The sequence below is a fragment of the Rattus norvegicus genome, chromosome 2 (genome assembly GCF_021556685.1).
Source record: "Rattus norvegicus strain SHRSP/BbbUtx chromosome 2, alternate assembly SHRSP_T2T, whole genome shotgun sequence".
Taxonomy (NCBI): Eukaryota; Metazoa; Chordata; class Mammalia; order Rodentia; family Muridae; genus Rattus; species Rattus norvegicus.
In genome coordinates this window covers 45405849-45432983 of record NC_141535.1, presented here as the reverse complement: position 1 = coordinate 45432983, position 27135 = coordinate 45405849, and positions in this window count along the sequence as shown.

Here is a 27135-nt window from a genome sequence, read left to right as displayed (position 1 = left end):
AATGAGAACAATGGAAGCGAGAGGAGGAAAGACATGAACAGTGCCCCATGTTAATTTGAGGGACAGTGGTCCGAGTGTGTGGAACCATGGACAACAATTCAGACTGTGTCACAGGCCTGGATCCCAGGGTTGGGAAGAGATCTGGATTCGGATAGCATAGACACTATTTGGGGTAACTGCTTAGAACTGGCTGTGTTAACATTGATTGTTGCTTGATAATAATAATAACATTTAACTCTTGAGACTTGTAGAATAATAACTCTAATAGGGCCAGGCAGTGGTGGCACATGCCTTTAATCCCAGCCCTCAGAGGCAGAGACAGGAGGATCTCTGGGAGTTTGAGGCCAGCCTCATCTTCAGGTTCCAGGACATCCAGAGTCACACAGAGAAACAATGTTTCAAAAAACAAAAACAAACAGTAACAATAAAACCAAAAACAAACAAAAGAAACAGAAAAGGAAAACAAAGCTCTGGATGTCTCCCCTTGAGTTTCATTTTACTATCCCCTAGAAAGCCTTTTACCTTGATTTTGGCTACAGCTTTTGTACTGGGCCCAAAGGAGGCATTAACATCCTCGCCCAAGTCCCAATAAAGCTCTGTATCCTTTAAGACATTTGTTGACCATTAGCTGGGATTGCCTGTGTTTATGTAAATGTATTTGTTAGACAGTTCTAAGCAACATGAAGCACTTGGACTTGGTAGTCATACAACGTCCACTTGCTTGCCTACCTGACCCTCCAGCTTCCGGGGCCATCAGTATACATCTCTCTAGAACCTTCCATGGTTGTTTCAGTCAGAGCTGCTAAGTGCTTAACAAGACCAAACTAGCAAGTGATGTAAGACATCAGAAGTTTATTTCTTATTTTTGTCACATCCCATACAGAAGGACTTGGTACCACACAGTCATTTGAACATCAAGGCTGGTTCCACCTTTCTGCTCCATCTTCTATGTCTTTAGAATCCACTCTACTTAGCCAGTTAAAGAGAAAATAAAGCATGTGGGAAAGGTCGCAAAACCTGTAGGTGATGTACTAACACTGCGCTGGGGATTGGTTCCATGGCCACCTTTGGTGCACAGGAATCCAGAGGAAATACCCCAAGAAGAGGATATCCAGGATGTTGCTACTAGTGCTCTCTTCCACAGTGGCGAGTAAAGAAGGAAACACTACTACCTTCCTGGGAAATTATAGAAACACCAAATGTGTTTAATCATCTGAGGCTTAGGAGAAACTCAAAGAATATAGGAATGGTCAGCCAACTTTCAAAAAGGAAAGTTGTGTGTGTGTGTGTGTGTGTGTGTGTGTGTGTGTGTGTGTGTGTGTGTTGTGGCAAAGAAATGAGGCTGAAATGCACCTCAATGAAGAGTGCTTGGCCAGCATGTAGAAAACCCTGGGTACCGTGTAGACCCAGGCATGGTGACTCACACTTGGGATTCCAGCATTCGGGAGGTGGAATCCGGAGGATTAGAAGATCAAGATCACCCTCAGTTACATGTCTGTTTTCAAGTCAGCTTCGGATAAATGGGACTCTGTCTCATAACAAAACAAACAAGCAATAATCAAAAAAGCCACCACTACCACCGCAGTGTATTATGCTATAAGTGCCCATGCCCCATTCATTTCAAGTAATTAAATATTCAAACATATTTAAATGAAGTGTCTTTAGGGTTCTCTTTCTTTCATAGTTGTGACACTTCTAAACTTCCGTAGACCCTTTGAAAAACGGTGATAAAATAGGTGTAATGTAAAGCACCCTAACTATTCTAAAGGAATAATTTAGTAGCTTCTGGTACATTATGGAAAGAGCCTCTGTAACTCTTTCCACAAATTTGGAACTGTAGCTTAAGATAAAGAAACATAATAAGATCCAGATTGTAATTCTCCATGAAAGCTGACTTCCGTGTGCTGAGAGACACTCGGTCCGCTTTTTAAATTAGGCAAAATGTGAGTGACAAGCTTCGTCATCTTGCTCATTTGGGAGACACTGAGGATTGAGCCACGCACCCTGCACATGCTAAGCACTCACGGTTCCTCTGGGCTCTTCAGCCTCAGCTCATATTAAACCTTCATGTGCACACTTCAGTTCCAGGAGATACAGTCACATTGCTGGATAATATCCATGACTTCGCCTCTGATAAAGTTGAAACTCTATTAAACCACGATGCTTAAAAAAACAAACAAGAAAATAAATATTTTCTTTGTCACCCCTCACGATTACAATTCTTTTTGTCTCCACGAATTTGAGCACCCTAAGAACCTCTAACGCAGACGCATCTGGTGTCCATCTCTTTGTGAATGGCTTATTCCACCTAACGCAATGTCCTCAGATTTCATTCACATCACAGCATGACTCAGAACTTCCCTTTTTCCCCTAAGGTTGAAGAAAAGTGAGAATTACAACAATTATCCCATTCTGTGTGCATATTACAGTTTGTCTATTTACCCATCAGTGGACATTCGGGTTTCTTGAATCTTGTGAAGATGGAGAAGCATGCACACCCAGTGGGGTGTGTGTGTGTGTGTGTGTGTGTGTGTGTGTGTGTGTGTGTGTGTGCGCGCGCCCATCAGGTTGGTATCACTCCCCTCCTCCAGACTCTGAATAGGCAGAAAACTAATAACTGAGCCCAGGGCCCTTAATTCTACCGTTCATTCTCTTTCACCTCAGTGGATAAGTTCTTTTGTGGTAAACTCATACCTTAAATCTATCTTCAATTTAAATGATATCTCTATAGTTCAAAGGAAAGTTTTATCAAAAATATGGCATATCATTCAAGCAATAGAGTTTAATGTTGAACTAGTGGGCTATTTACTATCAAGGCTAATCATTCTATTGATTATTTGTGAGTACTTATTTTTTATTATATCCCACGGAGGTTAGAGTCCGTATAGAGAGTACAGAGTGAGGATACCAGGTAAACATGGCCCAACCAAGTGGGGCTCACAGGGGCCCATAGGGACTGAAGCAGCAGTCACACAGCCTGCATGGGTCTGTGCTGGGACTTCTCCAAATGTATATGTTTGTTCCTTCGTGTTTCTGTGGGACTCCTAACAGTGAGAGGGAAGGTGTCTTTGACTCTTTTGTCTGCTAGTGTGACCCTTTCCTCCTGCTAGGTTGCCTCTTCCAGCCTTGATGAGGGTTTGTGCTTAGTCTCATTATATCTTGCTATGCTGTGTTCAGGGAATATCCCTGGGTGGCCTGCTCCTTTATTAAAAGAAATGGAGGAGGAGTGGATCTGGGGGAGAGGGGAGCTGTGGCGGAATGGGAGGACTGGAGGGAGAGGAAATTGTGGTCAGGATGTACTGAAAACAAAACGAGGCATACAGTGCAGGGCCCTTGTTCGTCTCATACTGTGGGGATAATGCATGGACTATGACAGCCAGCACATTCAGAGTCCATTCTCAGTGCATCTTTGTTCGTCAACGTCCAGTATGAAGTGAACAAATGATTCACAATGCCAGTGTCCCAAGGACCGGTAAGTGTGATGAACACTGGGATAAAGCTTCCATTTTTATGAGACATAACTTGACCGAAGCCTAAGAGCACTGTAGTGTGGTAGAGGAACAACTTCTTCCTCTTCTTCTTCTTCTTCTTCTTCTTCTTCTTCTTCTTCTTCTTCTTCTTCTTCTTCTTCTTCTTCTTCTTCTTCTTCTTCTTCTTCTCCTCCTCCTCCTCCTCCTCCTCCTCCTCCTCCTCCTCCTCCTCCTCCTCCTCTTCTTCTTCCACCTCCTCCTTCAAGTTTATTTGTGGGTTGGGGGCTTGGGATGATTAGGTGTTTAGTCAAGTCTCAAAAATGTTGGAAATAGAAATTTATAACTCAGTTGTTGCAAATTGGAACTTTAACTGACTATAACCTTAAGACTTTTGTTCATTAATAGAAGCATTGGATATACTGTACAATGCCTGTGTGATTCATGGTGGGAGATTTACAGCCCCTAACAGTAATAAAAGTTGCCCATCTATCAGCATGTCTTTTTTTCCCCATTATCAGCTATGAGCCCAGCGTCTCAATGGACAGTATCTCACTGGGACTCAGTATTATAGACGTTTTTGACAGCGTTTTCTTCTGAAAGCTCTCACCTTTGTCTCTGTTACTGGTACCCAGTTTCAAGAAGGATGTTGAGGCCATGCCACAAGGACTAGCACCCAGGGGATGGTGGAGACATAGAGGCAGTTCACAGTGATGTACAAAGAGCTCCCACATACCTTCACCAAGGCAGTAGTGCACGGTAGAGCGCTAGTCTTTACTTGCTAGCATCTGGAAAGCCATCTCTCCATAAGACACATGCCCAGTGTGTGGGAAGGCCTTGAGGACAGTCATGGTGTAAGGGAGGCTTCAACTGTGCTCTCTCAGGGATTCTGATGGAGTTCCAAGAATCAAGTGGACACATATAGACTAATGCAACAAAAGCACACCAATTCAATATGCTTTGTATGGCTCAAGAGCACTCATGAAGAAATGACACTGAGAAATGCAGGCTCTATGTGGTTTTGTGTGAGGCTTAATAGGAAGAACTGGCAAAATAACTCAATTATTTTTGGAAACTACAAGAAGATAAGAACTATTTTAGCAAGGTCTGTTTGTACAGAATTCTTTTGGCTCTAACTCCCCAACGAAGAATGTTTCTTTTTTCCTGGTACAGGGAGGGCATCTTTCCCATGAGCGTCTTATCTCTTGTTTTCTGGAAGCAAAGGGAGGAAGATTAGAAGGGCCCTTCTCACGTCTGCTGTTTCTCAAGTATCTTTTGCTCAAGGTAATCTTTATGTGGAAGTGTGAGACTTGGGGTACACGTTCTGCCAAGCTCCGACAGTTGGGACTCCTGACTCCCCACCGATGGCGAGGTCATTGCAGGTACTGAGCACAGACCTCATCTTCCCTGGCTTATTTCCCACTAACCAGAGTGGCTCAGTCAGCCACCTAGAGTCCTACTTGGTCTTCCATTAAGCTCCCAGTATAACTGAATCTCAAGTTCACATACATTTTCTTTTTAATCTCCCATGGGCATGATAAACTCCCAGATAGCATACGGGCTTGGGGCTTATTTACCCATACCACAAAGTACCACAGCTATTCATCACCTTTTAGTGAATTAATAAAGAGTAAAAATGCACCTACTTAATTTCTTTATTGACTCAGTGATGCAAGGTGAGCAATGGAAAGATGCTGGCTCTTTTCCAAAAACTCACGGAAATGGGATCTTTGTTTCTATTTCCCTTGTTTTGTTTTCTTTCTTCTTTCAGATGTGACCCAGCCATAAATGCAGTTGGTGTTCTCCAGCCCTAAAGGATGAACACCCTTCCTGGGCCCCACTAGAATCAGTATTCATACATCTTATTCCAGTAATGATAAAACAAGGCATGATGGCACACAGCTGTTACGTCACCATTTGATGCTAAGGCAGGAAGGTTGCTGTGACTTCCAGGCCAGCCTCAGCTACATAGGAAAATGCTCTCTCCATATCAATGGTGACAGTAATGCAACTTTCAGATTGCCTTCTAGAAGACCAGCCGAGGTTGCTGCTTTGTCCTGAAACTCCTACACCTGAGAGCCCCAGGGTGTTGCCCCAGATATCCTCTTATTCTCTCTACTCCCTTTTCCCTCCTGTCTCTCCTTCATCTCACAATTTCACCAAAGATTCGGGTCAAGGTCAGATCAAGGGACTATCTTGGCTGAAAGAACTAAATTTAGCCAAAAGAGCCTCTTCCCTGTGAAAGTTTGATGCTTGGTCAAGTGCCTTTAGAGTCTTGCAGATAAAGAAAAAGACCCCAAGTCAACCTTGCTGAAGGTTCCACGGACAAGTGCTGGAGGGGCCATCAGAACACTTAAATCCTGTTTCTAGCATTCTGTGCTGTACTTGAAGTCAGCCGTAGGAAATTTGCAGCTTTATCCTGCCTGGATCACCATGCTGGCTGAGCAGAGTCATTGTCCCCTTACTTTGGTGGTGTTTGTAGGGTTTCAAGTCCCCCAAGCTGAGTAAGTATTCTCTAGCTCTTGAAGCCACCAGGGCCACCAACATGGAGGGACTTCCTGAAATGGCCTAAGAAGCTGGCTACCTTATGATGTGAAAAGAGTATGACCACTAAGAAGCTAAGTCGGGTTGTAGGGTCCTTTGTGAGGAGAATTTGATTCCATCTAGGCGTGTAGGAATGAATTTATATTCTTCACTAATTACTGAAAATGTTTTTAAGGCAGGAAAAATTTGAAGGCCAAGCAAAGCCTCATTTAGTCAAAGAGGATAGTTTTGTCAGAGTTTAAAAGAAAAATCCCAGGACATGAAGCTGGAGGACAATGAACGAGAAAACGGGCCCGGTGTGTGTGTGTGTGTGTGTGTGTGTGTGTGTGTGTGTGTGTGTGTGTGTGTGTGTGTGGTGTGTGGTGTGTGTGTGTGTGTGGTGTGTGTGTGGTGTGTGTGTGTGTGTTTGTGTGTGTGTGTGGTGTGTGTGGTGTGTTTGTGTGTGTGTTTGTGTGTGTGTGTGTGGTGTGTGTGTGGTGTGTGTGTGTGTGTGTGTGGTGTGTGTGTGTGGTGTGTGTGTGTGGTGTGTGTGGTGTGTGTGGTGTGTGTGTGTGTGGTGTGTGTGTGGTGTGTGTGTGTTTGTGTGTGTGTGGTGTGTGTGTGTGTTTGTGTGTGTGTTTGTGTGTGTGGTGTGTGTGTGTGGTGTGTGTGTTTGTATGTGTATGTGTGTGTGTGGTGTGTGTGTGGTGTGTGTGTGTGTTTGTGTGTGTTTGTGTGTGTGTGGTGTGTGTGTGTGTGGTGTGTGTGTTTGTATGTGTGTGTGTGTGGTGTGTGTGTGTTTGTGTGTGTGTGGTGTGTGTGTGTGTGGTGTGTGTGTTTGTATGTGTATGTGTGTGTGGTGTGTGTATGGTGCGTGTGTGTGTTTGTGTGTGTGTTTGTGTGTGTGTGGTGTGTGTGTGTGTGGTGTGTGTGTTTGTGTGTGTGTGTTTGTGTGTGTTTGTGTGTGTGTTTGTGTGTGTGTGTGGTGTGTGTGTGTGTTTGTGTGTGTGTTTGTGTGTGTGTGGTGTGTGTGTGGTGTGTGTGTTTGTGTGTATTTGTGTGTGTGTGGTATGTGTGTGGTGTGTGTGTGTGTTTGTGTGTGGTGTGTGTGTTTGTGTGTATTTGTGTGTGTGTGGTGTGTGTGTGGTGTGTGTGTGTGTTTGTGTGTGTGTGGTGTGTGTGTGTGGTGTGTGTGTGTGTATGTGTATGTGTGTGTGTGGTGTGTGTATGGTGCGTGTGTGTGTTTGTGTGTGTGTTTGTGTGTGTGTGGTGTGTGTGTGTGTGTGTGGTGTGTGTATGGTGCGTGTGTGTTTGTGTGTGTTTGTGTGTGTGTTTGTGTGTGTGTGGTGTGTGTGTTTGTGTGTGTGTTTGTGTGTGTGTGTTTGTGTGTTTGTGTGTGTGTTTGCATGTATGTGTGTTTGTATGGGTGTGTATTTGTGTTTGTGTTTGTTTGTGTGTGTGTGTTTGTATGTGTGTGTTTGTGTTTGTGTGTGTATTTGTGTGTGTTTGTATGTGTGTGTTTGTGTGTGTGTGTTTGTATGTGTGTGTGTTTGTGTGTATGTTTGCGTGTATGTGTGTGGTGTGTGTGTGTGGTGTGTGTGTTTGTATGTGTGTGTTTGTGTGTGTGTGTTTGTGTGTTTGTATGTGTGTGTTTGTATGTATGTGTGTTTGTGTGTGTATTTGTGTGTTTGTATGTGTGTGTTTGTGTTTGTGTGTGTATTTGTGTGTGTTTGTATGTGTGTGTTTGTATGTGTGTGTGCGTTTGTGTGTATGTTTGCGTGTATGTGTGTGTGTGTGTGTGTGTGCGCATGCACAAGCATAAGTATATTTGTTTGGGGGTGTGAGGTGCAGCTAGAGTTAAGCAGGTATGGAAGACAGACACATGGCAGACAAGGAGCCATGTGGTAGGGATAGGAGCTTTGAACAATGAGTAAGGAAGCCCATAGTACTAACAAACAAATAAACCGAGCCAACCACCCAACCGACAACAAAACTTAGGTTCCAACAGCACCTAAAAGAGACAGGGCAAAAGAAGCTGTCAGGACTCGGCAAGTTGAGCAGAGCCAACCAACATCATGTTGGTCATGAAACTGAGCTCGGAGTTGAAAATTCTGGAAACAAGTACAGTATCTTATTAAAGCAATCAGTATTCCACTCATCTCTTTTAGCTTGACTTAAGATGAGCTCACATTCTTTGGGTGGTCCCACTTTCCCAAAAGGTCCCGTCTCTGAGGGACTGGCCAGCCAACTGGATTAATTCGTTCATGTTTGCGGTAAGCTGGGATGTTGGGTCTCTACCCATGCTAGCCCAGAGGTTTTATCCTACTGGCAGGAAGGAACTAGTCCCCTTGCTTTCCCCTTACTGCATCAAATGGGCTACTTACCTAAAGGTGTCTGATGCTCCTTCAGCAGTGTTTCTCAACCTGTGGTTCTCGACCCCCAGAAGGGTTGCATATTAGATATCCTGCATATTTGATGTTTACATAATAATTTATAACACTAGCAAAATCGAAGTTTTAAGTAGCAATGAAATAATTTTATGGTTGGGGATCACCACGACCTGAGGAACTGTACTAAAGTATTACAGCGTTAAGAAGCTTGAGAACCACTGCCTTAGACTCTCTCATGAGTGCCATAGCAAACTGCTCTGCTGTATCCCATTTCCCATCCCCCTCCATCACTATTAGTGCCCTCTAGCGGTCATCTGGGGTGCCTGGCATCTGTAAGTTGGTGAAGCAAACAACACTAATGCAACCAGTGAGGGAAAGTGAGACTCCCTCCACGTGTGTGCTGAAAGGATGGCCAGCATATGGGAAGGTGGCTGCTAGATACTCTGTGGTTTTGAGAAGATGAACTTTAAAGGAGGCTTTCTGGATCATACCCTACTGTTCTTTAGGTTCCTCGTGGCCTTGAACACGTTACTCTCAGTTTCTATACAATGGACTTTCTCAGTAGACTCAAGAAGTCATATTGCAAGTCTCAACTGAGAAAATGTATGTACAGTGCACAAGCTTCCTAATTATCTTATCTATTAATGACAGAATGAGATCCATGAAGAATGCTCTTGGGTTCCTGGGAATCCATAAGGGATGAATGAGCACACGGATTCCAACAATCACTTTATATCTAATGTTCCTTGAGCAGTGTTTCTCAACCCGTGTTTCTAGACCCCCATTGGGTCTTTTGGTCTACATTTTACTGTGCTCCTCTTTACTTGTTTATAGTCCCAGTTTTCTAGACTGCCTGCTGGACAGAAAATTATCCTTTAATTATTGGATCCCTAAAGTCACTTCTTCTGTCTGCCGTACACAGTCTTTATTGACTAAGTGAAAATTGAAACCATAAATTAATAAGCAAAGGGACATGGAAGCCAGAGAAAACTCTGTGGAAGCAAGGCTCTGCTTGTTTGTTTTAAGCAAAGGCAAGTATTTCTTACACACACTATGTCTAGAGAAACAGCGCCGTTCCTGTTTCTTTTGAACCGTCCCACCTTTTCTGACATGTCCATGGGGAATGCCAAGTCACACGTTCATTTCCCCAGAGTTATTTAGGAGTCTACTCAGCATGGGCTGCTCTAACACAGGGCTTTGGACTGGGTGGTACAAATAAAAGACATTTACTTCTTATGCTCAGGCAAATGGCAAGCTAAGACTTGGGCACAGGTCAGTGTAGGTCCTGGTGAAGGGCCAGTGCCTTGCATGCTGATAACTGTCTTAGCTGTGTGTTCACTCAATAGGAAAGAAGGGTACTATGGTGCCTCTTCCTTTCTGTATGTGAACACTGATCTCATCATGGGGTCCCCACCTATGTGACCTCATCCAAATAGAATCACCTCCCAAAGAGCTCACCCACAAGTGTCATCACACTGGGGGATAGCCTACAGATTTTGGAGACACGCAAGACTATAAAAAAAGATTGACTGGATTAAACAACACAGCCGATGTTCAAGTTCCCTTTGGTTAGAGAACTGATTCTCAGCCTGTGGGTCATGACCCCTTGGGCAACCCTCTATCTCTGAAATTTTACATAACAATAGGAAAATTACAGTTATAAAGTAGCAATAAAAATCATTTTACTGTTAGGGGTCACTACGACATGAGAAGCTTTATGAAAGGATTGCAATATCTTGAAGGTTGAGAACCACTGGTCTAGGAGGAGTCCATGTCAAATTTTCCTGCTTTGGTCTGCACATCTGGGAGCTAGGCAGTTCAGAGTAGAGAAGCAAGAGAGAGGCAACAACTTCGTAAATGAGCGTCACGCTATGGGAAGCACTAGGTCTTTGTGGGAACAGGGGTCTGAGTTTCCTAAAAGAAGAAGCAAGTCTGACAGGGAACCAGTGCAGTTCTAGAAGGTGCCCTCCGTGTTAGGAACCCTATTAGCTTGTAGACTTCTTAAGTTATTCCAACAACCAACTTAAAAGAAATCATCTTCATCAGCTTATGGATTAATTGATGTCCATTATCCCAAAGGGAAACTGTTCAAATAACTTTTAGGGTTCACTCAAATGAATCTGAGCTCCCACTGACTGTCCTAGTCACACAATTTGTGAAGCACAATGCAGCTTTGAGAAGAAAGAAAGAGACAAACAAACATTAAGCATTTCAAGACCTTGGCTGGCGAATACTCAGTCAGGTGTTGGTCCCTTTCAGAGGGCATCCTCTGCCCATCCACCGTGCCTAGCAACGTTTAGCAAACAAGCACCACAACACTAGGAACCCCAAGTCCCTTCTGGGTCATGTAACTGCTTCAGCTACAAAAGCAGTCATTATTGACACCACTGGGTTTCCCCCAAATTGCCACAGTCTGTAGTGGTCTCCATTGAATGAACAATTTCCACTAATGTTTTCTCCTTTCAAGTTTTGTCCATAAATCAGTTAGCTCAAAGCAAACAAAATAAACAAAAACTAACCAACCAACCAAACACACAAACCAAAAAAAACCAAACCAAAACAAACAAAAAAAAAAAAAACAAAAACAAAAACAAAAAAAACCCCTAAATTGTTGCACTGCAGTAAATCTGATGGTTTGCAGACTTGGTGCAGCACCGCTGTTTATTGGTGTGTATACGTTGGAAAGTGGGCAGGTAGAAACACCATGCCCCAAAGCCAAAGAAACTAACCTCACAACCAGGGCAAGCCGCTTAGTAGACGGCACGCCCCCTTATGTCCCTGCCTCCGTTGACAAGTAAATTGCTTTCCAAACATTCCCTGGAAAACTGCATAAACTGAAAATGGCTGTAGTTGTGGAGAGACTGGAAGAAGCTGAGATGACAGGCAGCTGGGGAGGAATCTCGCTCTAGCTTTCTTTTTCTAGTGGATCATTTGATAAGAAAGTCAGATCGCAAAGGCCTCACAATGGCCTATTTATCACAAACCGGGCAGCCAGAGCTGGGAATCACGGGGGTGGCAGCCATCCCCGGAAAACCACGGTGCTCCGACACAGGAAAGCCGGCTGATAAGCGATCTGCAGACAACGCTCCTTCCTTCCTGGGAAGCTGTCACACAGGCAGTGGACTGACCCCGGGCGACGGTGCAGCTCCCTGAGCAGTGGGATGGGGAGTGGGGAATCTCTCCGGGGGTAGAGTAGACTATTGAACCAGATTGGCACAGCTCAGCCCCGCCCTGATCCTGCACTCCGGCAAACAGGGAGGGACAGGCGGTGGGGTGTTGGGGGGGTGGGGGTGGGGGTTGCACTCCGGCCTGCACCATACTCTAGGTTGTGATGGGAACCGACTGGCACAGCCCTTTCTGAAAGTCCCCCGGGGTGGCTCCTCCCTGCTGGATTTCGGTCAAAAGCAAAAAGAGACACAGACGTTTGTCGCCCTACTAAACCCTTAGAGCTTTGAGTTACGTTCCAGGCACAAAGACTTAACCTCTTTGGCAGGGTGGCCCATTAACAAATACAGAGCCAGTCCTGAAATGTGGCCCCTAACTTCCTAAGACCGGTATTATTTATGCAGACAATTAAAAGAATTGGAGGCCGCCATCCCTAGGTTCTAAGATGCCCAGACTCCCCAGGGAGCACTGGGTTTTGCAGAATTGGTGCAGCAGCTGTTCCCCCCGCTGCTGCTCTATGACAAGATATGTACTTTCATTTATCCAATCCCCGAAATGCTTGGTTTAGAGCCTGAGAGAGCCGGAGACTGGCTGTCTATAGAGGGAAAGGTCTGGGAAGGCCAGGCCACAGAGGGAGCTGTGAACTATGCTTGCAAGCCTGTAGGGCAGGGCAAGAGGGAATGGGGTCTCCAGGCCACAGAGGGGGCTGGTCAGCTGGGAGCTAGGATGTCCTTCATCTCTTTTCCAAATTGTACACAAGTCCCACAAAGTCGAAAAGGGGTGGGGGAGGTCAGGTCAGAGCTTGAGTGTGTGTTCTGCTGCTCCAGGCATTGCAGTCAGGAATCTACTGATTCCTGTGGCAGGCAGCTAAAAGCAACCAAAGTTCTTCTTCCAGGCTATGTGTATCTCTCTCTCTCTCTCTCTCTCTCTCTCTCTCTCTCTCTCTCTCTCTCTCTGTCTCTCTGTCTCTGTCTCTCTCTCTGTCTCTCTCTCTGTATATATGTGTGTGTATATGTGTGTATAATGTGTTGTGTGTAACTCTGTGTGCCTGTGAATGTATATCTGTGTGTATCTGTGAGAGAGATGAACACAGAAATACACACACAGATATACACTCACAGATATACACAGATACACACACACACACACAGAGAGAGAGAGAGAGAGAGAGAGAAGAACACAGAAATACACACATATACACACTCACAGATACACACAGAGATATACACAAAGACATACACAGGTAGACACACAATACAGACACACACACACACACACACACACACACACACACACACCTCACCCTCATCATCACTATCTCCAAACGTACTATTCTGCCTTTAGCAGCAGGGGCAGAACTGGGAAGGAATTTCTTCTGCCACCTGCAGGGCAGTGACTTGACAAACAGAGAAAGATATTCCACCCTAAGGGCACAAGGTCCTCCAATTGATTATTCTATAGACAAGGACAAAGTTGACCCTTGACCCAAAGGAACAAAGAAATTATGTGATGGACCCTGTTGCTCTGTGGTGGTCTGAGACCTAAGTTACTAAGCACTATGAAGCAAGGTGCCACGATTTACCAGGAAACTGCCTCCTCCCCTGTTGCTATGAAAATCCCCTAGCATGATCTGGGATTTCTCCAGATCCTCCATGAAATCTCCCATGTATTAGGGGGAAGAGTGGCTGGTGTCCCCAACAAAGACAGGGGATGTGAGCCATGTTCACATTTCTTCTGAAATGTAGTTTGGGGTTTCCTACCTACTGTGGCCATCACTGTAGTCTCCGTCTGCAGGACTCCAAGAAAACAAGAAGTGGCTCTTTCTAAGGAATAGACTGCGTTCTGTCTCTGAGATTGAGTTATTTACATCGCACCATTGAACAACATGGGAAAGAATGTGGGCTATGGTCACCTTCTCCCGTATACACATGTAGTATTATATAGCTTAGGTGGGCCTCAAACTCTGTATGGATCCAGAGAAGACCCTGAATTTCTGATCCTTGTGTCTAGACCTCTTGAATGCTGACATTACAAGCATGCACGACACTCCTGGTTTGCGCAGGGCTGAGGAATGAACTCAAGCCTTCTTCTGTTTGTGCTATCGATGGAGCTACATGCTGTGATGACTACTTTCTAAGGAGAGAGACTTGGTGTGTCAGGTAGAAGACTTTGCCATATATCCACGTTATCAGTATCTTCTCAGAGATAGCTGGGTAATAGGAATTCATTTAACACACATTCATTCATGAGTTCTTCAACTGGATGTGACTGTTCATACTTGTAATTACAGTATTCCAGAAACTGAAAGAGAGAGAGAGAGAGAGAGAGAGAGAGAGAGAGAGAGAAAGAGAGAGAGAGAGAGAGAGAGAGATCGCCCAGATAAATCGGTTGAGAAAGGCTCATTCCTCCCCATGTTCCCATCATAGCCTTGCTTCTGGCTGACACCCCCTGTATACTTACCAGGACAGTTAAGAAGCAGGACTCAGTAACCTTTCTTAGTCTATTTTCTGTTGCTGTCCTTGAATATCACAGAGAAGATGATTATAAAGAAGAAAGGTTTATTATAGTCACAATTCTGCAGGCAGGAATGTCCGAGATTGAAGGATGACACCTGATAAAGGTCTTGCTGGTGGGCACTCTGTAGAACCCTGAGGAAGGGCAGAACATCACATGGTGAGACTGCAACACAGTGCAACGCCAGTGCAGCAAAGGGAGCTCACATTTATAACAGAGCTATTTTCTCAGTAGTTTATGAATGAACTAAGGCTTTTGTGAGGTCAGAGTCCTTAGGACCCAGTCACTGTCCAGACCATTGATATAGAACTTTGGAGACTGTTTCCAGCACAGGAATTTTAAAGGACAAACACTGAAACCACAATAGCATCCCAGTCTCATTCAGGGTCAAAGTATCTACAGAACCTGTAGGGCTCCTTATGACTTACCCTGTCTCCTGTTGACACTCCGACCTCTTCTGTCTAACTCTGAGCAGACAAGGAACCTTGCTGCTCCTAAACCTCTGGGTTTTCCCTCAAGAGTGCCGCTCTTCTACCCATTATCCTGTCTGCCTGCTAGCATTCAGGGCAGGTGATCCTGGAAGGTCCAATCTTCCTCTACCCCTCAAATGATTTTAGATACATGCTTCCCTTCCAGATCCTTAGCATACAACAGATAACAACTACCCGTGTGGCCCCAAGACAATGATCATGTTTCATTAGTAGAAAATGCACAGAACTATCACGGTCTCCATTCAAGTGAGAGATTAGTATCTGAAACCACTGTTTGTAATGATCTACAAGGGCCTCATTCCTTTCCTAGCAGAATGCAGTTTGCAAAGGGCAGAACTGGCACCTTCCTACACTAAGAGTTAAAGAGGCAGCAAGGAGATCCTGTCTCTCCCTCCTATTAGGCGATCTCTCCACCTCACTGTTCAATCTGATTCAGAAAGGGGAAAGTTTTAACCATAAAGACTCATTTTTTTAGCTGAAGATCCTCCTTCTCAATATGATTCAGTGATGGATTAGTGATCCTTTAGAATGTGGAAGATAGAAAGGCTCTATCATCCCCCACAATACCAATATGAAGAATTGAGGTAGATATTTTAGCAATTGGACACCAGTGTCTTAGTAGCCACCTGTGAACAGTGAAAAAGGTAGAAGCCATCTAGATGCCAACCAGTAGATAAATACACCCACCAAATACAGTGTAGACACGCAATGGAATGTTACTCAGCCATGTGAAGGAATGCAGTATTGATACAAGCTATCAGATGGCTATACCTCTGAAACACTGTTACGGAAAAGACAACACATTGTGTGTTTCCTTTCACATAGAATATCCAGAAGAGATAAGCTCATAGAAACAGAGATGAGGGTGGGGAAAGGGGAGTAACTCCTTAGTGTGTCCCGGTTCTTCTTGGAGGAGATGGACATATTGCAGATGAATGAAGGTCACACGAAATGGGAGTTTACTAAAGATTACTGAATTGATGGCTTTAAAATAGTTAAATTTATAATATGCTGATTTTTCTCCCTTTAATAATTAAATTTAATTATTAAAAGACACATTTTTTTTATGGTCTTGTTGCATAGAGCACTAAGGAGTGGAGGTGGCAAAGAGTTAGAGAAAATGACAGGTAGCCAATTTTTTTTTTCAACTCATCAGTTGCTATATTATCAACAAAAAGGGTTTATGGTGGCCAATTTGATAACAACTGATGATACAGGAAAGAGGTTTAAAGGGGCCCCCACAGACCAGAGCAACATAGTACCCACAGATCACAAAAGCAGGACTACATGCCCAGCAACCTTGGCCTGGAGCCACTTTGGCATTACTGTTTATGCAACTTGGTCTAGAACCAGGGCTGCAGTCATGGAAGCAACATCCTCAGACAGGTTTGCCCGATAGAGGAGCCATCATTCAGCTGCAGCATGGGCTCCTTGAAGTGACAACAGAGACAGACATTTGTGACTCTGCATGCATGGAGTTTCTCTCTGTCTAATCTATGGACAATGGAAATATCTGCTCACAGTAAGCCCCCAGTGCATGCAGAACGCTGTATAATGTACATAGGACTTACATGTCTGAAGCCTAAGGTAGTTCTCATCAGGGCTTTGAATTTTTCTGTCTTTTACAAGAGTCTGAGGAAGAGAGATAGGTTGTGGGGCGGCAGGCAGTGAAAGGTACCTTGATTCCTGGTCGAGACAGGTTGAATTCCTGGGAGACCCTAAAGGGATGGCAGGTACGTTCCCAGCCTCCCAAATCAGGGTCTCACTAGCTGCAACCCCCCACAAACCCCTGGGGAGAGGTTTGAGACAGACCAAGTCACATAGAGCAATGCCTCAAGCCCCTCCTCCACAGGTGGTCACATAGGCTTAAGACAGATCAGTCGTAAAGACAGGACCATGCTCCTGAATATGTAGATGAGGTCTGACCCATCCAAAAAACTGTATTTAAGGGTTGTGCTCAGAATTAAAGGTGTGCAGGAATTATTCCATCGTCTGACAGCTTCTGTCATAAGAGCCATAACACTGCTGCAGAAATGGCCACCAGAAGCTCCCCTGCACCCCTCACCAGTTAGTCAGTCTCCCGCTGGCTCAACTCAGCCTGAACAACCCAAGAGGCAGGCAGCCACAGAAAGGACAAGGACAGGCAGCTGGAGGCAGTGAAAGCTGTTCTCCCTCCTGCCCAAGTTCTCTCTCCACCTCACCTGAACCTAACTGGGCCAGAGATCGCCATGAAGAGTCCCCCATCCTGGCACCAGAGCACTACAATAGGTTGTGATTCAGTCAAAAATACCACAGGTTCCAGGTAGCCATGTCTGGATTGACAGCCAGCAAAAAGTAAGCCATAAGGCCTTTCTGCAAGGGCTTGTTGGGCAGCATGGAGAGATTCCTCCCACACTTCCTCTTCCGCGTGGAATCCCAAAATGCTTCCCTTTTCCTGTTCCAGAGGATCATCTCCTCCAGCATCTGGCTTCTGTGCCTGTGGCACCCAAACCATATACATGCTCTGGAGCAGAGAGAGACCAGTGAATTTCCTTAATAGTATTTTCATGTTGTTTCCAACACTGGGATATAAATAGGACAAAACAATAGCACGTTTTTCCTTTGCCTCTGCTATTGTTTGAGTGATGAACTCTGGGTCAGAAGACACACAGGCGGCCCGCGAACAACCTCTGCTTTACCTTAGAAATCCTTGAGGGATTTGTTCCCTTTCACCCAGAGTATGTGAGGGACACGGACTCATTCTTTATCACTGACTTCGTGGAGTCATTTGAATGCCATTTTTTCCCCACCTTGACCCTCCAAATCCCCAGAATGTCTAGCACAATGTATCAGAAAGTCAGGAGCCTCTGACCAGTGAGTAAATCCAAGATGCTGGGGACACTCAAAGCAAAGAGGCACCAGTCTGGGAATGGATGGGTGTGGCCTAGGAGGCATGTTCTGCTGAACTTTCACCTTTCCATTTTACAGATAAAGGAACTGAGTCCCCAATGGCAGATCAATGGTGCCATACATCTCAGTCGGCAGTGGAGTGCAGAACTTGTCAAAGTCATCTTCCCCCACACCTCTTTCCTGCCACTTTCTTCTCATGCCACCCTGTTATCAAAGACACCGTGACAATGGTTAGACCTACAGCACGAATAATGCAATTCCCAGAATCACTACCTTGTGTTGTTTTATTTGTCTGTTTTCTCAGAGGATGAAACTAAGGCCGAGAGAGGTCACTTGGCAAAAGTGTATCAAGACCTACTTAAGAGTTTTGCTTTTGTTACACAGCAGATTAGACTTTTCCCATGGATGTAATAAAAGCAACTTAAGGTTCATTTTGGCTCCTGACTTAGACTGTGCTGTTGGTCTTGGAAGGGAAGGCATGGTGGAGAAGTGCTAGCTATGGGAGCAGGAGCTTGAAGCAGCTGGACACACATGAACCATGGTCAGGGCACAGAGAGAGGTGAAGGCTGGTGCTCAGTAAACTCCTTTCTTTCCATTCAGTCCCAGATCTCAGCCTATGGAACCCTGCTGTCCACATTCATGGTGGATCTTTCTTCCCCAGTTAAATCTAGAGGGGTGCCCCTTCAGTGGTTCTCAATCCCATCACCTTGACCCGAAGGTCACAGAAGGAGCCTTCCTAAGGCAGAGGGCCACCCCAAGAGACTGACACTTTCATTTTAAAACTTATGACTTTTTCTTTTAAAAAAGAACTTTGAAAACTGTTATTGGCTGGAGCTGGAGAGACAGGGCTCAGCAGTTAGGGGTACACACAGCTCTTGCAGAAGACCTGGTCCCAGCACCCACATTGGGTTGCTTACACCCAGTTGTAACTCTAGCTCTAGTATCTTATGTCTTCTTCTGGACAACTCAGGCATTTGCACTCATATGCACAAACTACACACCGGCACTCACATATACACATAATTAAAAATAACATCTTTTAAAATTGTTATTAGTATATTGCTTTAAGATACAGTGTCATTCCTGGAGAACCAGTGGAAAATTCTTCTAGGAGGGCATGGGCCTCATTTAAGGCACTGGGTGTGACTCCAGGTTATTCCACAAAATATCTAGAGGGGAAGTTGACAAGGGAGACTTGTTGTTTCTTCCCACACTGACTGGGTCATCCAAGAGTAGTACCTGTTAGAATGGCTGGGAGAGGGAGTTCTGGTATCACACTGCCAACAACCTGTAAATGGAGAGAAAAATGTTACTAACATGACCTGGCCAGACCCCTGATGATTGAGGCAGAGTCCTATGGATTTTTAAAATCAGCCTTAACACAATTACTGGGCGAATTACCCCTAATCTATTTTTCTATTTGCTTGACTGGCTAGTTGAGTTCCTAAAGTACTTGCTGTGCGAGTCTCACACAGGTTGTTTCTGTCCCATCAGTCTGTCTTGGGGACACATTTCACTCAGCCATGTGCCCCTGGTCCATCTTGTCCAACGGAGCCCTCTTATTCTCTGTCTCCTTCTCCCTCCTTCTCTTCTTCTTCTTCCTCCTCTTTCTCTTTGTGGTCCCCATGCCACTTTTATTTAACCAATAGTTTTAAATGGGGGGATTGGGAGGGAAGGTTTATATAGCATCACTTGGTATACATGAGGACCCACTCATAGGGTGACCCGATCTTGGGTGCCAATAATTAGCATTTGAATACATAGCAGCACCTGACCAATCCTCCGAAAGATACCTGCTGTCGACTGCGGGATAAGGAACATGGCCTTGCTGAGTCTCACTGCCCTCATCACCAGAGTGAGGTAATACTATTATTATCTGCTTATGGAGTTGATAGCCTTAAGCTAATACCACATGTGAAGGGCATAGAGGAGAGCCGGGCACACCTTAGTGTGTATGAGTGCAGCTCTCTGCACACTTTAGGAAGCCAGGTGCCCATTAGAAGGACTGGCACCCAAATCCTGGTACCAGCTCCCACTCTTAGTGAACCCCTAATTTCTTTACTGGGAACAGTTTGTACATGCCTTTTCCAACTCCACCAGAGAGGAGTTAAGCTCTCCATCCTACACTGAGGCTCTGGAAGGAGGTGAAGGTGCTTCTCTAACACCTGGGTGCTGTCTGCAGCCGAATGCCATTTTTAAACATATTCTTCAGTATTTTCCATGTGTTTTGGTTTTGTTGGGGGTGGGTTGCTGGTGAAAGGTAAACTATGAGACTTTAATCAAATGCTCCCAGATACTGTTCTTTAGTAGAGCAACTGAGGACAGCCAGAGCGCCAAGACTATGCTGCCTGCCCCCGTCGTGGGAGCTTGTCCTTGACTGACCTAACTAACATCAGCCTACACTTATGGGACCCGAGGGAGTGGGTTGAGGACAATGGCCAAGTAGAGTTTTCATGGATTCAAAACCTATGGCCCAGAAAAAGAATGGTTCAAGATGACCTTGAGCCAAACCTCTTTGTTCTGCAATGTTCTAGCTCAAGAAATGAGTGATGACTCATCAGACAGTATTGGTAATGACAAATAGATCCATTTATAAGGGAATATTGAGGTTGGGCACGGGGTTTGATGTTTTCAATACTTCTTACTTGATCATCACCACTGTTTTCATAGCTCTCCTTACAGGTAAGGGAATCAAGATTCAGAAATGTGGGGTTGGGGAGACAGGTCGGGAGTCTAGGGGAAGGCTTGGAGCAAGAGTGGGGTTGAGGTGTGTTCAAACCTTGGAAATCTCGTTCTGAATTGCCTGGTGTAGGATCACTTCCCCACCCAACCCCTGCCCTAAGCCTGCATATCCTGACCCATAGCCCACCTTTGCCTCACCTGTACCTGACAGCCAGGTTAAACTTCCTTTCCTCTTGTAGGCCATGACCAGCAGCACCTGGAATTCCTCCTTACACAAATGAGGCATCCCCAGCAACCTGGTCCCAGCCGACGGATTATGTACACTTACCCAAAAGCCACTTCTTACTACCCAAAGGTTTAAATAGCCTTTGCTCCCCCCCAATTAAATGAGCTGTCTGACTAAGCCTATCTGTTCTCACTGGGCTCAATGGCTGCCTGGGGTCTCCACACTCTGGCCCAGCCATTTCTGCCTTGCTTGAATTGGACCCTGAAAGACAAGGAAGCAGAGTCTCCACTTGACAATTTTCCCTCAGGGATTCAAGTGCTAAGAGTTGAGTTCTCCTATGGCTTTGTGACAGTGTTATCTGGCCACCCCACCCACTCCTTTCCCTGAGCTCTATGAGTTGCCTTTCTGTTATAATAAAACACCATGACCAAAAGCAGCTTCTTCAAGAAAGAGTATTTTGGCTTACAGTTTTAGAGGGATAGGAGTCCATCAGGGCAGGGATGCATAACAGAAAGCCAAGAGATCCTCTCTCGCCAACAGTCAGCAAACTGGAAGTAGGGCAAGAACATGAGCTCTCAAAGCCTGCTTCCTCCAGCAAGGCTGGCACTTTCCTAAATGCCCCCAAGCAGGCTTGCTCTCAGGGATTCAAATGATTCTATGGAGGACAATTTTTTCATATAAACCACCATGGGTACCCTCTTGCCATAAGGCCTTCACTAGAGCTTAAGTGATGCTGCCATTGTATTCTCGCGTCTCCAGAACTGTGAGCTAACTAAATCACATTACTTTATAAACTGACTCACTATTTTGTCATATTAATGCCCAACAAGTAAACCCAAGGTTATGTAAGGAGTACAAAGTTAGTGGTCAAATTCCTGCCAACTTTTATTCTGAACATCTAAAGTGTTCAGAAGTAGGTTACACCGAAGGACTTTACCATTGCTGGCCCTGTGAGCTAGAGGGTAGGTGTCAAGTGGGGACAAGAGGTGAGGAGAGTCAAGTGGGGCAAGCAGACTTCAATTCTCTGCACTAACCCCTCAATCCCCAATACCCTCAGATTCCCCTATGAATTCTTGAGCAGTGGCTATGACAGGTTCTACCTGAATGTCCCAAACACATGTGACAATAGAAGCATTAAAGTCATTAGTTACAACAACTGGCTTAGTTATACTTAAATGTTCTGCAAACAACAAAATCCAACCTAAGTGATGCCTCTTCCCGTCATGTGAGTCTGAGTTAGGCGTTCCTGCTTACTCTGCTTCCTTCAGCTGGCGAGGAATGCTGTCACCAGTGTTACAAACAGGAATGAACTCATCTGGGAAGCCATTTTCAACTCTCTCTATACCCAAGTATTGTCATGGCAAACTAGAAAAGTTATCTTTCTGTTTATGCTTTCAATCCTATGAATAACATTTGTGGAACACGTGATTCTTTTTCAATAATGTACTGGGAAAGTGCTGGGAATACGCACACACACACACACAAGCACACACACAAGCACACGCACACCCACATGCACGTGCACGCACACGCACACTACTCCTTTTCAAATGGCTTCTAGTTTACATGTGTTGGCTTTAGTTCAGATTTGGCCAGATTCAAAGAAAAAGACTTCAGTTAGGTCCAAGCCTCACGTTTAAGAGAAACTCTGTCTTTTTTGCTGTTGTTTGTGTGTTGTTTGTGCATGAGGGAAAAAAAAAAACAGAAAACAGAAACACAACTCTAGGCTTTTTTGACAGTCTAAGTCATAAACCAGACGCACAGGTATGGAGGGCAGTGTGGCAGTGTGGCAGTGTGGCAGGTTTCTGTAGAAAGATAAGCCCGACTAGAAGGAAAGCCCCATCTTTGCCCTCCTCAGCCTCCCTCGTACGGTCAGCACAAGTTCCACCACCGTCTGCCAAGTTCTGTTTTGTTTTGACGGAGGCTCCCGCTTTGCCAGTCTGAGCCTCAGGAGAAGAGAGAAGCCTGCCATTTTGCACACTTTTGCCTTTTCTGATGTTTATTTTACTAAGACTCTTAAACCTGTCAGCGAAGCGGTTTCCAGTCCAGCCCCTGTGGTAATAATCTCCCTTTTAAAGCCATAAGCACTCAAAGTGAGACAGACTGGAAGTCCGACGGGCACTGCAAAGTTGCTGAATTCAGCGGACTCTTTGAAGATGCCCCACGGGTCAGGCTTTATGAGCGTCAGGGTAGGGAGAAAAAGTCCAGTTTGAAGGTGCCGCAGACTCTTTAGAAATTACTAGAACTCTGTCGGTGGCAATGATCTTGTGCAACCTGGGGTCTGTTGAGAAGCCATTAGACTTGTCTTTTGTTTGCTGATACAATTATGACTTTATTCAAACTGCAGACAGTAAAATACATAGAGAAATTTGGCTCTTTCCAAGACTCGGGCAGATGACTAGCTGAAGTTTTATGTGACAGTCGAGCAGATCTAAGCATGCTTCCTGCCTTCAGAGTAGAACGGTCACATGACGGTGGCCACATGATTATCTTGAGCTGTGGTGTGGTGTGTGTATGGGAAATTCCTCCCTGGTTAAATAGCAAAACTCCTCTCCTTTCTGTCTTTGAATATGACCACGTGAGGTATTATGCGGGGACTATGGAAGCAGCCATGTTGTTTCCATGCTCAAGAGGAGAGAGGATCACCAGGAAGCCCCCTGACATTGTGCTGTGCAGAATGACACCTTTGTTCTAATACCTAACAGCTGAAGGCACCCTGTACTATCCAGGCCAGAGCCGTGGCGAATCTGTGGCCATTACCCCTGATACCAAAGTGTCTCACTGTCTTGTCACCCAGATGAAGAAAATGGCGACATAACCTTCATTGGAGAGGGACTACTATTTGATGTCTTTGGGTAACACACACCTTCCCTGTCACCAACCTGAGCTGTCTCTAGGGGCCTGAAGAGATGTTTCTGAACTGCAGTGGTTTGACCTGCAACCAAGGCTCTGGCCACTCGACCAGCCCTTCCTCAAGACTTTCAGTAAGGACACCATGACTGTAGCTGGATTCCCAACTCGTTGTGCAGAGGTTAAAAAAAAAAAAAAAAAACTGAATCCTGGGGCCGTGGTCAGGCCAAGCTTTCAAATGACATCTGAACAATGGTTTTGTTGAATAACTGTCTAGAAAAATACTCATGTCACTCTCCTGCTTCCTCACCCAACCTGCTCTCTCCAGTTCCGCACAGTCAGATGTCAGTACGTCTGTGCGTCCTCAGTTCCATGTTCCTTCTACAAGACATCTGCCTAAGGAGAGCAGTGGATAACGACTTTAAAAAGGAAAAGGAACCTGACCTGGAGAGACGGCTCAGCAGTGAAGAACACGCTGCTCTTCCAGAGGACCTGGGTTCAATTCCCAGCACCCACACGGTGACTCACAGCCACTGGTAACTCCAGGTGCAAGGGGATCTGACACCCTCTTCTGGCCTCTGAGGCACAATACCTATGTCACCACAAGGTAAGCAGGCAAGCATTCAGAAAGCCCATGTACACAAAGTAAAAATAATAAAATTTTAAAAAGCAAAAAGCAAATGAAAGACGAATGGAGTGTCTATCTTGTGAAACCAGCCATTGACCAGTAGATATACACTAAGAAGGAAAGGTGACACAATGGTACTCTACAGGGGTTTAGTCCATGTCACCACTTGGGGTGCCATTGAGACTTTATCAAAGTAGTGACTTTAGAACAGCAGTTTCCAGTCAACCTTTCCTTGAAGGGGCTCTCCCTGCCCCTTACTTGTGAAGCCCAGCTTCTCAGCAATGCTAATGTCCTGGCCTGGGAAGGGTGAGAAGAATCAGCTTATCCTTATCTAGTCAGCGCCAGGTTTGCTCATGCTGGCAGTTCCGAAGCCCACTGAGGTGCCCTGCTCAAGACCAAGGGCCAGGTACCCCACATCCTCAAAAGCAGTCGCTCCCTTCTTCACAGCTAAGCAGCTTTCTTAAAAATGAACGGAGGGAGAGGAGGGGAGGAGAGGGAGGATTTAAGTAGTTCATACAGAGGTTTTGGTCAAAGCTCTCAGCAGAAACCCATTAAGACTTTCATTTTGTTGCTTTTCAGAACGTGAAATTTTAAGTGAAGTTTCAAAAACAGACCTAAAATCCCTCCCAGGAGAGCTGCTCCAGCCCCTGAATGCTGTGTGGGAACTACACAGAGCTACACGGGGCTGGTAGTTCCCGACTAAGGCTTCCCAGCCTCTCCTAATGTCTCCGGGGCCTGGCCCCAGGGAGCTCCTCTATGCAGATAAGGAGGCGGCCTTATCTGGTCCTAACAAGTTCTCTTTTCCAGTGAAAACCGCTCAGAAATTGGTTGCAGACCAGGGACTGGATTAGAGGCCAGAGCCAGGGCCAGCACCTCTAAGCAAACAGAAGGGTCACATGATTTATCGGGTGATGAGTGTTTGCTGGAAGGCCTGTGGTGTGAGGTTACCCTCCAGTCAGAGGGAGAGAGAAGGGGGAAAAAAGAAAACAAAACCTCTCACTTGCTTTTGTTTTTGAGGGAACCGCCTCTCCCGTGTGAACACGAGGTGGAGGTGGGGGTGGGGGGCTCTGCGCAGTGTCTGGGCAGAGAGCAGAGGTGGTGGCTTTGATGGGGGAGGGGCTGAACTGGACAAGCAGTCCGGGAATGCAGGGGTCTGTCATCAGGAAGCCATCTCCTTCCAGAGGCCACTTTCCAGATGTTTCCCCAAGTCTTTTTGGATGGTCTTATTTCCCAGGTTTTTCCCTCGCCTGGGTTTTCTGCTGATGATACCCAACCCCCAACATTTGATTGACAGCTGATGATAAATCCTTTATTAAAAAAAAAAAAACCTACTTGCCCACAGTTTTTGGAAATAATAGGTGGGAGCAGAAATGGACTGGAGGAACGAGAGTGGGGAAAATAGCTTTAGCACCTCCAGAAGAATACACAGAAGACTGCTGGTCTCCAGTGGGTGAGCTGTTTAATTCACTACCGAATTTCTAGAATTCCACGCACTGAATAGTCACTCTCAAGCATGCCACTTAAAATTTCTTGCCATTAAAATAACGTCCATAAATCAGAAACAGAATGCCAACATCCTAGTCTATGACTAGCCCAAAGACATGAGGGACGCACAGTCCATAGATTTAAAAAGAAAAAAACAAAAAACGCAGATGGTTTCTGAAACCGCATGAAGATGCTGAATTCTGTTAAGAAAACTTAAAATTATGTTTTGAAGGCAGTTGTTTCACTCCCAAGAGAAAGGCCAAAGCTACTGGATTACTTCTAAGAAAGAAATAAAAAGAATAAAAAGAGCTTCAGGGTTGTGATCCCGTCCTGGGTTTGGAAACCTGTGGTGGCTACACAGTGTGCTTCATTTGTGAAGATTTTTGAACTATATGCTGATGAACAATAGACTTTTCTTAAAATGTTTCTATTACAATTATTTAATATGTGCATTGAGATTATATTTTGTCTTATAATAATGATAAAGATAATATGAGAAATATATATACATGCATACATACATACATACATACATACATACGACAGAGGGTAGAGAATTGGCAGTCTCATATATGGACAAGGATATAAACAGCACAGTTTCTATGGAGAACAAACTTTGTCAGCCCAGAAAGTTGATAGAGCTAAGGTGCTCATTAAAATATTATTATATCTTCCTCCCCCCACCCCGTGTGTGTGTGTGTGTGTGTGTGTGTGTGTGTGTGTGTGCGCGGTGTTGCGTGTGTCTGTAGAAAACAACTTGCAGAGCTGGCTGTCTCCTCCACCATGTGGGTTCCAGCAGTGAGCTCAGGTCATGTAACTTGGCACTAAGTGTTTGTACCTACTGAGCCATCTCACTGGCTCTAGGCTATTCAGTTGAAGAGAGGGACCTAGTAAAGCATTGCACGTATAAACCAGAATGCGACCCAACTACAAAGGGAGTCTGGAACTTGAGTTTTACGGCAGTAGAAAAACCTCCGAATTATATTTCTATCCAAACAGAAAAGGCAAGGTACAGAAAAGCATGCTCTGCTGATAAACAAGACGGGGCAAAACTGAAAGGGATAAACTCTGCAAGAATACAGAGGATTCTGTTAGACCAGTTTCCAGAAACAACTTTCTAGAGGGAAATAAATACGATCAAGATAAGGACTTTGGCTGTTTGGTTTTCTGTAACTTTTGAATTGTGAATCACACGACAGTACATTCGGATCAATTAAAGGCATTTCGCATTGTAAGACTGTGTTTTCTGTCTATAACAGTGTCTATACACTGTGCATTATATTACTTAGTCAGCTGGACATATCCTAATTTCAGAAATGTTCATCTGAGAAAACCACAGCCATGTAGAAGGGAGAAAACCAGTTGAACGTTTACTTTGTTGACTACTCCCCAGTATCAGCCCCGATCACAGACTACCATTCTGCACCAATTACTGAAAAAAAATTTTTTTTTGCCCATTCAGTATCATTTGCTAAATGACTGTGTCATTCACTAGCTGAGGCTCTGTTGTGACCGCTGTATCATTTTCTGCCCTTTCCAGTGCTTCCCGAATAGTCTCTTGTTTCCTCACTGCTGGGCCATCGGTTGATCCTCCCTCCACTGTGCTATCTCCCACATCTCTCTAATGACCCTCATCCTGTGTCTGACAGACATTTTCTGTTTTGACAAGGTAAAATCGATCGGCGAGAATTATACACACACGCAAAACATCTCCACACAAAGCCCAGTACAGAGAACGATTCGAGCCTTGTCCACTTCCTTGCAGATAATAACTTGGGAAGCAGTTTTAATGGGCAGATGAATTCTAAATGGAGATCTCTGTTTG